Below are 13,298 nucleotides of genomic sequence, written 5' to 3'. Positions count from 1 at the left end.
GTATATTCCAGATCAAATGTTCTCTCTGGCATATATTTCAGACTGCTCAGAAACATCCCATCTGAAACAGTTCGGCCTGAGAACCTTCTGATAATAGAGAAGGAATTACATGTGCCTGATTATCGTCTCACCAATGAAAACTTTCACAAAAGCACATGTTTCTGCATGTGGGGATCTTACAATGCCAAGAATGCAGATTTTGTACATCAAACCACATCTATAAAATGCACCAAATAGATAATGGCTTTTCACAAGCACCAGGATGTGCCTTTACATTGTTCATTTTCATATCATGATCTGAAAAAATATTCAAATAACATCCAACCTTTCACTTTAAAATTTACTGCAGAACCACAGTCAAGTCCAATCCAATTCTTTTATGAAGAAATAACACCATATGAAAAATAACAAAAAAGTATACCTGAAAAAGGGAAAGAAAATGGATATGTAATATTATCGTCCATAAAAGAAATACACCTACTAGGACTTATGAAACCTAATCTCTGCAGAATACCCTGTATAAATCTAGTAAAAGATTGGCTGGGCTAGTTGGCATAACAACAATGCAAGTTTGTGAGGAATAGCCTTCAAGGTGATACAGGTGTGGTGCTGATTTAGTTTACAAAATAATTAAATAAAACCAGAGAGATGTCACTGGGTTTTTAATTCAATGTAATCAATCTAGCACTTTATTATAATATGCATCATAACACAAAAGAATTAATCAATTATTTTGACACACTTGTTTAATTAATAAAAGTAATATCAACAAATATCTCCAGCTAATTCTCATTCAAAGAACCATAGTCTGCAACATAATTTTGGGTAACATTACATAACATAGCATGGAACAACCAGGGTTTGACGCCTTGAAAAAAGACTATTTTTGTTGGAGGCTATCAAGACCTTAAGAACCAGGATCCAAACATGATTTACTGTCATGTGCCTAAGGAAACAAACATCAAATAGAAACGACACAATAAGGACTAACCTTCATTTATCTCGGGCAGCAAAACCATGTTTCTGACCAACAGAAATTTTCCAAGTTTAAGAATTTAAAAGCCAGTATTACCTATTTCATAAAAAATTTCATTCACATTAATAACAGTCTTTGCAGATGTTTCAATGAAGAAAAGCCCATTCTCCTCAGCATATGCCCGACCTTCCTGTATAACCAAAGTTAGAAAAAACATCAAATGGAGAAAGACGTACAAACAACAACATATTCTAGGACCATACACCTCAAACGTAGAAGGCGATATGACAAAAAAACAGAAAGATATAGGAAGGGGCAATCTTTTTTTCCATCATATATCATGGAATATACACATTAAATTACTGAGATAGCAATTGGTAGCACAAAGATCTATGTTCAAATTCTCAAGGCATCATAGAATAAATTTGAAAAGTCGTAATATGCAAGCTGGTATTTGCTATGGTGGTAAATATAATATAATATTGTCACCTATATCTTCAATGAAAATAAATGTTTGCTGAGAATGATTCAGTGAAGTCAAAAAATTTATCATTAAAGTTTTCAGCTGCATCTTATGTTAAGGGTAATCAAAAGAAGAAAAGATGACCAAAATGAGAGAGATAGAGTTAGCTTTATTCACACTTTTCTTGAGGACAGATGGACCATTGGGATATTAACTGGTTGGCTCCCTTGGAATGGGTCCTTTCTTGTTGCGTCTTTTTCATAGCAAAATTACTCATGGTAGTGTTTTGCTTTTGACAGCAACAGCAAGAGCATTTTCATATTACATCACACAGCCAATATTCTGGGAAATGTTTATCAAATAACTTTCACCCAAACTAGAAAAAAATTTAATTTGATGCCAAAATAAAAACTCAGCTAAGTTTTTGCAAAGTCCTGCCACATTCAATCTTATTCTGTTAAGTCAAAACTAGCTACCACTAGTCAAAGCTTAACCCATGTTGAAATAGCCAAGTAGAGTGATAAAAAAAATGAAAAACCAAATACTACTAAATTGGTTACTGAAAGCTTCTACATATCTTGAGAAGCTCACTTCAAAAGCCAGAAGCTACATGTGTTTGAAACTCGGTTTCCTTGACTTGGAAAGCATGTCTCCAAGCACATCATATTTTCAACATGAGAAATGAACTTTCATAAAATAACACATTTATAGAACTAATGAATTTTGATTCCTACAATAACAGTACTATACTTGACCAGTTTTAATTAGATTAAAATAAATGTAAAATGGCAATGCATTTTGTATAAAATTTTAAAGTGCAAGCATATTCATTTTCATTAAACTCAAAGGTACTTTAGGTTATTGATTAAAGGAAAAAAAAAGTCAAGGAACAAATTTCAAGACTTTCAAATTATAAGAAGTTAAGGATATATGCACACTATCATGTACCCTCTTGTATATAATTCATAAGTGTCTCATGCTGATCTTCTTCTATTATTTGTTGCTTACTAGTTATTATGACATTAATAAACAATGATTTTCCCAAGGTTGTCTATATCGTGCTATATCGTATAACACAACACGATACATATCGTTACTTTTGGGGTTTATGATACGATACACACCCATATCATGATACGAGTGTGTATCGTACATGTATCGGGTATATTGTATGATACACCCATGTATCGACTCGTATCGTATGATATCTAGAGCACTTAAAAAGACCCAAAAGTCATTTTTTTCATTTTGGGTTTAAAAGGCCTCTTGAGGGCCGAATTCTCCATATGTCTAGAGGGTATTAGAAGGAAACCCACGCACCTTAGGTTCCATGAGATCGATTTGGGGGCCAATTCGCGCGCAAGGGAGAGGGCTATTGCGGTTTTCTCAAGAGTGCATTTTCACCCATTTTTTCACTCAAGGGTGTTAAGGTAAAAAAGATCTTTATTTTTTGCTTGTTATTGTGTGTTTTCGGGGAAAGCTGGCATCAGAAAATTCGACATGGCAATGGTGCACTCATGTAACGAGTGAAAACCGATTAAAAATCAAATGCAATCACGAGACAAGAAGGTTGAAAAAAAGGTTGTGACAACAGGCACAAAAAGAAGAGGATTAGGAGGGAGTTCTTTGAGAGGAGGACCAAGAGGTAGAGCTAGAGGCTCTATTAGGAGTTTTTTTCCTCCTAGGACTGTCTTTAGGGCACAGCTCAACATTCGTATTGCTATGACTTCTCAGCATTTAGTCGAGCAGGCGGATGTCACAGTTGAGAGATGGTTTTATGATGTCTGCATTCCTTTCAATGAGTTAAATTCATTTCATTTTCAGGCCATGAAAGATGCCATAACCAACATCGGGCCTGAATAAAAAATGTCTCTATATTATGCTTTGATAAGAAAAGTTTTAGATGCTAATGTGAAAGAAATGAATGCATATTGTGATGAGATGAGGCAGTCATGGAGAGAAACTGAGTGTAGCATCATGGCAGATGGGTGGACAAACAAAAAGTCAAGTACCTTCATAAAAAAATTTATATATTGCCTCAAAGGAACCATGTTTTTGAAATCAATTGATTTGTCTGATACACCCAAGACAACAGATGTACTATTGAGGGTTTTTAACCAGGTTGTGGAAGAGGTTCTGTCTCAAAACATTGTATAGTTCATTACTAATAATGCAGTAAATTATAGGGCAGTCGGTAAAGAATTGGCAAAAAAAATTGGGTCATTCTTTTGGACCCCGTGTGTTGCCCATTACATAGTCCTCATGCATGAGGACATCGACAACATGGATAAGGTACATCAGACAATTAAATGCTGCCACTACAACAAAGCAGTAGATTAGCGACGACCACATTCCGTCGCGAATCTGTCGCTAATCCGTCGCTAACCATGTTAGCGACGGATTAGCGACAACGCGGCGACAGTATGCTTACGTCGCGAATATTTCGACGCTAACTGGCGACGGAATAATTCCGTCGCCAGGTCCGTCGCTAATTGCGACGGAATAACGAGTGCTATATTCTGTCGCCAATCCGCCGGTACTAAACGGCGACCACGGCTTGGCGACGGATTTAATTCCATCGCTATGCCGTCACTAGATTAATATGAATAGCGACGGATGGTTCTGTCGCTAAGTCGTCGCTAGATTAATATGAATAGCGACGGAATCATCCGTCGCAAACACGAAAAAAAATCAAAAAAAAATTATTTAAAAATTAATTACCGAGAACTGTACAATTTCTATTTCCTGTACAATTTATATTTCCTGTAAATAAAAAACAAACCACACAAAAAAATTCATATAACAAGTATCTATAATAATTAATCGTTCCACCTTAAAATTAAGAAGTTTAATTATTTACAATTCAACAATTACAATTAGGAAAAATAAAAAAAAATAGAACTTCTTCAACACAGTCCTCTAATCATCGCCAAGATTTTGTGCGTCTTCTTGTTCATTGTCTTTATCTGTCCCTTCAGCTCCACTACCCTGATTATCGCTAGCAGCCTACACAAGAAAAGAACAGTCAGTATTGATAAACAAAATATAATGAAATAAATTACACACTATATGTGATTCTATCGTGTGCTCATGTGTGATCTAAGGCAATAAAAAAACTCTATATGTGATTCTATCATGCTCATATGTGTGCTAAGGCAGTCAAAAAAATGAATATGTGATTATAGCATGTTCATATGTGTTCTAAGGCATCTAAAAAAACTCTATATGTGATTCTACCATGCTCAGATGTGCTTTAAGGCAGGCAAAAAACTATATATGTGATTCGATCATGCTCGTATGTGTGCTAAGGCAGTAAAAAAATTGAATATGTGAACATAGCATGCTCATATGTGCTCTAAGGCAGGCAAAGCCAAAAATTTTATATGTGATTCTATCATAAATGATATATAACATGTTCATATGTGTTCTAAGGCAGTTAAAAAACTCTATATGTTATTATAGCATGCTCATATGTGTGCTAAGGCAGTCAAAAAACAGAATATGTGATTATAATATGCTCATATGTGTTCTTAGGCAGTCAAAAAACTGAATATGTGATTATAGCATGCTCATATGTGTTCTAATGCAATCAAAAAAACTTTATATGTGATTCTATCATGCTCATATGTGCTCTAAGGCAGAAAAAAAGTTAAATATATATATATGTGATTCTATCATGCTCATATATGTGCTAAGGCAGTCAAAAAATTGAATATGTGATTATAGCATGTTCATATGTGTTCTAAGGCATATAAAAAAACTCTATATGTGATTCTACCATGCTCAGATGTGCTTTAAGGCAGGCAAAAAACTATATATGTGATTCGATCATGCTCGTATGTGTGCTAAGGCAGTAAAAAAATTGAATATGTGAATATAGCATGCTCATATGTGCTCTAAGGCAGGCAAAGCAACTTTATATGTGATTCTATCATGCTCATATGTGTGCTAAGGCAGTAAAAAAATTGAATATGTGATTATAGCATGTTCATATGTGTTCTAAGGCATCTAGAAAAACTCTATATGTGATTCTACCATGCTCAGATGTGCTTTAAGACAGTCAAAAAAACTATATATGTGATTATACCTGAGAGGGACCTGGAATCGAAGATCCCCTATCCTGAACAGCGGCCTTGATCTCATTTCGGAGAAAGGGGGCGACGGTGTATTGGAAGTAGTTATTCAGTGATTCATTAATGATCTCGCATACATCATCACCGGAAAGAATAGTCGGCTGCTTGGAGCTTATGTCGGCGCAAGAAGTCGGTGAGCCGTAACTGGAAGAACCAATAACTGGTGAAGTGTTCATATTACTCCCAAACCCGAACACGCGACCTTTTTTGGGTTCACCTGCTGCAGTCACCTATGCTATAGGATCAAATGATGGATGTTGAGTAGCGTCTTCGCCATATCGCTCTACCATCTGTTGCTCATATGCCTCCTACAAAATAATGTTTAAAGTATTCATTAATAATTAATGATAACATTATGATAACTTGCATATATATTGTAATGATTATTAATAGAATTAATACATACCGTTGTCGTTCTCGCCTTCTCTGATACGAAGACTCCCGTGGTCTTCCGTTTATGTGTTTCTACAAACACATCCTTATATGGTACACTGCCTCCTTTTTCTGCTTCCTGCGAAGTTAAATGACAAAAGATTTAGTACACAAGTTTGCAACAATACTTATAAAATTAATATTATATATTGATGAGTTACCATTTTCTTTAGGTGGATCCCAAATGTCTTAGATCCACCTGTGTGTAGATGGGCTTCGGGCATCTTCGATCGATTTTGTGAAGCCTTCGCAGAGCGATTTTTAAATGCATCTCTCGCCCACTTATCGCACATTTCATCCCAGTAATCTCTCCTGATAGTAATAGGACCATGGCCCTTCCACAGTAATGGATCATCTACTATGTCAGATGTTTTTTTTGCTGCAGTCTTCATAGTGTGCAGCATGTCTGCAAATCGATTGGCAGCCACCTTCTGCCACACCTTCCTTGCATCATTTTCTTCCACCGTAGTTGCAAAGCGAATCGAAGCCTACAAATATTTTCAGAAAGTTAGTAGACATTGATTAAATAAATTAAATATGAAACACATTAACTATGATGAACAACTGTATACCATGAATGAGGACCACAATCTGTCTAACACCTCCTTTGGGTACTCTTTTCATTGAGCAACTGGTCCTGGTAGATGTTGAAGAAGTGAATTCCTAATCTCCCGTACTACTTCTTGTGGCTCAAACCCCGTGCTGCACATGAATTGTTACATAGTAAATATCAATATAAAATATTTAAAAGATATGCAATAATTGAAAACAAAATACTTACGGTCGATTATCGATATACACTATTCGAATGAGTCTTCTTATGCCAGTCTGAGAAGACCATGTTTCCTGTGTTGGCTGTTGACTTGTGCGATCAACTGGTGTAGGTGGGTCGTGTACAGGCGCAACATCATCTGTAAAAAAATACATTAGAAATTCTTAGAATGTGCATTTGAACTAATCAAGCATCTAATTAGTTATATGATATACCTATCACAGGAGCCCGTGAAGATGAAGGTTGAGCCTGGCTACTACTGGATGAGCGACCACTATAACCTCCACGAACCATATTCTAACAAATAACATATGTCATACAATACATTCAAATAATTCACATCAAGTATTACAATGCATTCAAGTCATTCACATCAAGCATTGCAATGCATTCAAATAATTCAAATCATTGACATCAAGTATTGCACTAATTCAAATCATTCGTTAATTGCATAAATTATAATACATTCAGATAATTGAAATCATTCACATCAAGTATTACAATGCATTCGAATCATTCGTATCAAGTATTACAATACATTCAAATAAAATTTTTAATCATTCACACCAAGTATTGCAATACAACTCACATCAAGTATTACAATGCATTTAAATAGAGGTTTGTAGTATAAGATTTTGCTCACTAGCTTGAGAATTCTTCCTCGTCACTAGTTTGACTTTCTTCTTCTTCTTCTTCTTCTTCTTCTTCTTCTTCTTCTTCTTCTTCTTCTTCTTCTTCTTCTTCATTGTTTGCCCATCCACTTGGTACATCATTTGGATCACATTCCTCTATGAATGTTTCATCAGCCAATGGAGATATGACATGTATATCATGCGCAACATCGTGACCATAAGCGAAGTCACAGACATCATCTGATTGATAGTAATCACTGTCTTCAGCTAACTCATCTTCCTGTAACTGATCATACTCGGGGTATAGTTTGGATTTCACCTTGCAAACTGCCCACCATTCATTTCTATCTGACTTTTTTATACTCGGATATGAAGTATAATAAACTTGTTGAGCTTGCGAGGCTAATATGAATGGTTCATATGTTCCAAACCTGGATTTATGATTCACCTCCACAATGCCTGAAGCTTTGTCGAGTCTTGTTGCAGTTGGATCAAACCAATGACACTTGAATACCGTAACCTTGTTATTCATGCCTGAGTAAGTCAACTCCATTATTTCCTCTATAACACCGTAGTAATCATATTCATTTTCACCGTAGCTGCTACCCTTGACACACACGCCACTATTTATCGTTGATTTGTTTATACCGTAGTCTTTTGTATGGAATCGATAACCATTTACGATATACCCGTTGTAGCATTGCACAACTTTGGTCGGACCATTTTCTAAATCACATATTCCTTGATCTTTAACATCACCATTGCGAACCTACGTACAAACATAAACAATGATTGTGATCACGATCAATTAAGTAACTTAGTGTTGTTTATAAGTACAAAAATTATGTTAGCTTCTTTACCAACTGTTTCAACCACTCCACAAACTTAGTTTCACGTTCTTTTTGTACTTCTGCATCAGTGAGATGTGAAACTTCGTTTCGCAACTCCAGATCAAATCGTCTGCAAACCACAAATACTTATATTACCGAGTCATGTATCCACATATAGAACATAAAAGGATTTATAATTGAGTTGCATATACATATACTTACTCGATGTATGGGTCGATCGCTGAACAATTAAAAAGAATATAGATGTGTGTTGCATCTTGCTCTCGATCTGTCAATAGCCTTGATCGGCAACTACCAAATGCATGCCCAAGTGGTTGAAATATCGACAGCTTGTCAGCTACAGTTACTTGTTCTCCATCATCGTTACGGGGCGGGCATGTGTAACGTGTTGGAATATGAGGTTCAAAGTACATAGATGAGAAATTTGAAATCTCTTCTAAAGTATACGCCTCACAAATAGAGCCTTCTACTCTTGCTTTATTACGAACCTTTTTTTTTAGGTCGAACATGCATCTGACAAGAATATACATTTCAAATTTTAAATATCTGTCATTAAAGAGACAAATATAAAAAAACATATACCTTTCAAATGGGTACATCCATCGATATTGCACAGGGCCACCAACCCTTAGTTCATATGGCAGATGTATGATCAAATGTTCCATAACATCGAAAAATGCTGGCGGAAATATCTTTTCTAACAGACAAACAGTGGTGATGACAGAGTCCTCGAGATTCTTTACATCTGATACAATGACCTCCGATGTGCACAATGTTCTGAAAAATCCGCTCAAATCAGACAATACCCCCCATATAGGTTTGTCTAACATATCATGGAATGCTAGGAGTATCAATCGTTGCATAAAGATATGACAATCATGGCTCTTCAACCCATATAACTGTCCATCGTCAATCTTCACAGCCCGAGCAATGTTAGAGACATATCCATCTGGAAATCTCAGTTGTCTCAACCATTGACATATATGTTTTATTTGATCAGGTCCGAGCACGTACTTCGCCTTTGATTTCAGTACTTTGCCATTATACTCTTTGAGTTCCAATTCTAGTCTTTTACATATTAATTTTAAATCCATACGGGCCTTCGGATTATCCTTCATTTTTCCTTTAATATTCATTACTGTATTAAACACATTATCAAACACATTTTTCTCTACATGCATCACATCCAAATTATGTCGTATCAATAGGGTCGGCCAATACGGTAGTTCCCAAAAAATAGATTTTTTCGTCCAATTGTGTTCCTTCCCAAATCCACGGAAGGGTGTAGGACTGCGGGCATCTGTTAATACATCTGGAAAGTATCGCAATCTTCTTAAAATCTCTATGCCAGACAATCTTGAGGATGGACCTTTCGTTTCAGTTGTGCCTGCTGTAAATGCATTCTTTTGACGTCGGAACGGATGATCGCTGGGTAGAAATCGACGATGGCAATCAAACCAGCAAGGCTTTCTTCCATGCCTCAATCTAAAAGCTTTGGAATCCTTCATGCAGTACGGACAAGCCAACCTCCCATGTGTGCTCCAACCAGATAACATACCATATGCAGGGAAGTCACTGATTGTCCATAGAACAACGACCTTCATGTTGAAATTTTGTTTTTTGTGGGCATCATACGTGGTAACACTGTCATCCCACAGTACTTTTAATTCATCAATCAATGGCCTTAGATATACATCAAGATTTTGGCCAGGTGAGGTCGGACCAGGGATCAATAGAGACAAGAAAAGATTTGGACGTTTCATACACAAGCTTGGTGGAAGGTTGTATGGAGTTACAAATACTGGCCAGCATGAGTATGGAGTTGATCTACCCCCAAATGGATTAAATCCATCTGTACATAGACCGAGTCTAACATTTCGCACTTCCATTGCGAAGTTCTAATGAGTACGATCAAAGTGCTTCCAAGCTTCAGCGTCAACAGGATGCGTGATCTTGTTTTCATCGTGTCGAACTTTATTTGCATGCCATCTCATGTGTTTAGCTGTCTTTAAAGACATATACAATCGCTGCAATCTAGGAGTGATAGGAAAGTAGCGGAGCGACTTGTATGAAACTTCCTTTGATCTCGTGCTATCATTGCCTCTTGTCTTTGGCTTGAACCGAGGATGCCCACATGACGGGCATGATATGTCGTTTTCCTGCTCCTTGAAATACAACATGCAGTGATTTGGACAAGCATCAATCTTTTTGTAACCCATACCTAGAGCGTTGACCATAACTTTCGCACGATAGAAATTTTGTGGCAATTTCTCATCTTTAGGCAACATACTCTTCACAATCATGCACAAATGGTCAAAACATGATTGACTCAAATTATACTCGGACTTCAAATTCATTAGTTGAAGAACTGCAGACAAGATAGTGTGACTCTCACAACCGTTCCAAAGTGGCTCATCAGCATCTTTAAGTAAATCATAAAATCTACTAGCTGCATCGTTTGGTGATTCTTCATCTATGGCAGTTCTTACATCACTAAAACTCATAGCAGAACCCAGTTCTGTTCCTGCAGCATCAAATATCAAATTCGTATATGGATTATCGTGCACCACATTCACCCGTGCATCAAAATCGTTTCTAAATTCTTCTCCATGAAACGTCCAATTCTGATAATCACTCACAAAACCCTTCCTGTATAGGTGATGTCTAACGCCATGAGGTTCTACAAATCGATTATTCTTATAAATCTTGCAGGGACACCTAATCCGACCTGTGGGATCTACCGTACTGACACTCGCCGTTGCAAATTCAATAAAACTATCGACGCCATCCATATATTCATGCGATAACTCATTGTCCACTATCCTACGATACATCCATTCACGGTTTGCAGTCATTCTGTCGTATGATGTTACGAATAGTATCCTAACGAATTAAGAAAAAAACAATCAGAATGCTACGATGAAGAAAATATCAAATTTATCATGCAATATACTATGTCAAACAATAACAAGAATTTTGATGCATGCATTGATAACTTAATATTTTCATGTTCAAACTATTAATGACACGATACAATCATTTGAAGCATGCTTTTATTATAAAATTTCACATGAAAGTCAAAATCAAATTGAAAGTAACTACATGCAAGCATGGATATAATTACATCAAACATTGCAATACATCATAATCATTCATATCAAATAAATGGCAAACATGTACCTGCAGCAAACACACTTCAATATCTCACTAACTACTACCATGCTTAGCATGGACTCCGTACTCCAAAAATAAGAACACTTCCATATTTCTACATTAAAATCATGCTCAGCATGATCTCCGAACTCCAACAAAGCAGTCCTAGATATCAACAACTAAGTGAGTGTGTGAACAATAAAGTGTTGCATTCAATAAATTAAATAACATGTGATACGTTTGCATCACTTACTCACCACGGGTATTTACCCGATTTGCATTGTTTTTGTCATTTACTTACCACAGGTGGCCGAGCACGAGTTGGTTCCGTTGAAAAATCTGCACAAAAACAAAACAAATTAAGTAACAAACTAACTAATCATGAAACAAGATGAAACACTAACTAAAAAAATAAAAACAAATTAAAACAACTCTAACTAATTGAAAGAAGAGAAAAGAAAAATAGTATATATGTTAAGCCAAATCTAACTAGAAGATGATAATTTAACAAACCAGCTATAACATGTTGAACCAGTCGACTAACATAAAGTCATAGACAATTTCTAATCTGAACTACTTAGCAAAGGAATAGTAAATCAATCAATTAGTTTACTAGAAAAGATGTGAACTCCGTTTAACCACCACTATCATAAAGAATTCAAATAGCCCAAATCTAACTAACTGATTGTGAGAACATTAAATACCAATCTATCTAAGAAAAATATAATTATAAAAGACTAATAGATTGAAATACTCTAACTAACCAGATTTCAAGAAAACAAATTAAAGTAAAACTAACTACCAGTAGACATTAACAAACTAACAAATTGATAAAAATTTATGAACTACTCTAACTAGAACAAACTAACAAATTGATAAAAATTTATGAAATACTCTAACTAACCACAGTTGATTAAATCTCAACCTAGCCAGTTGATTTCGATTTGAATTTTTTTTTTATAATTTAGTCATTATAGTTGTTGATTAAACTCAAAACAATAAATCTTTTGCTACGATTTTATTAATTTTACAACTGTTGGGTTCAATCACAATAGTCTATTATATTTTAGCAGTGTGGTTCTTCATAACTACAGTCGTTTCAAATTTCAGCAGCTTGAATTGTAGTACCGTTGTTATTCTTTTTATTTCAACAGCAGTAATTGTTTCTAATAATTACGATCTGATTTTAGCACAACATAAAAGTATTAATTTTTTTTATTCAAATCATCAGCAACTTATATTTTTATTTTGAGCCGATGTTTGTAATCCAAATAGTCAATTTTTTATATATATATCAGCAGTTAGACATTCTTTTTAGCAGTTGATTTTATGACAGCATATTTATTATAACTTCCAGTAGTTTGATTCAATCTTTTCACAACAGTTTGACAAATTGCAAATCAGTAGCTTGATTTATCATAGTTCAATAGTGGATTTTGATTTCCACAAACATTTAAGAATAGTTCTACTTTTATCGACATGATTTTCAAATACAACAATTTGTTTTCAATTTGTTAGTTTGTTTTCAATTTGTTAGTTTGAAAGCACGGCAGGGGGTTAAACCCCCTGCCTTTCCGGCAGGGAAGGGGGTTAAACCCCCTGCCGGAAAGGCAGTTCCGGCACGGGGGGTTGACCCCGTGCCTTTACGGCAGGGGGTCGACCCCCCCTGCCGGAAAGCACGGGGAGCGGCGGCTGGCGAGGTCGCCGGTGGCCGGCGCAGTCGACAGCAGAGAGGGGGAGACCTGGAGCGAAGCTCGGGGGCCACTGGGTCGCCGGAACTCAGAGCGGAGGCGAAGAGGTGGCTGCAGGGAGGATCGTCGGTCGTCGGCGGCTGAGGACGCCGGTTGCGAGTCGCCGGCGACCGAAGGGGAGACAACACCTTCCGG

The 13,298-nt window shown here is 36.3% G+C and overlaps 1 long non-coding RNA gene across 1 annotated transcript; it reads right to left on the bottom strand.

Annotated features, from left to right (window-relative positions):
• Positions 1–4,239: 4,239 nt before the first annotated feature.
• On the bottom strand, positions 4,240–11,754 carry LOC149817906 (uncharacterized). Its single transcript, XR_016427037.1, has 2 exons — positions 11,714–11,754; positions 4,240–4,445 (listed from the first exon to the last, which is right to left on the bottom strand). It is a non-coding gene; the product is annotated as an uncharacterized LOC149817906 (long non-coding RNA).
• Between the last annotated feature and the right edge of the window lie 1,544 nt (positions 11,755–13,298).

This window comes from Nuphar pumila, chromosome 13 (genome assembly GCF_984573655.1).
Source record: "Nuphar pumila chromosome 13, dmNupPumi1.hap1.1, whole genome shotgun sequence".
Classification (NCBI taxonomy): Eukaryota; Viridiplantae; Streptophyta; class Magnoliopsida; order Nymphaeales; family Nymphaeaceae; genus Nuphar; species Nuphar pumila.
The sequence above is the reverse complement of the archived record's forward strand: the minus strand, read 5'-3'. Positions and strand labels throughout refer to the sequence as shown.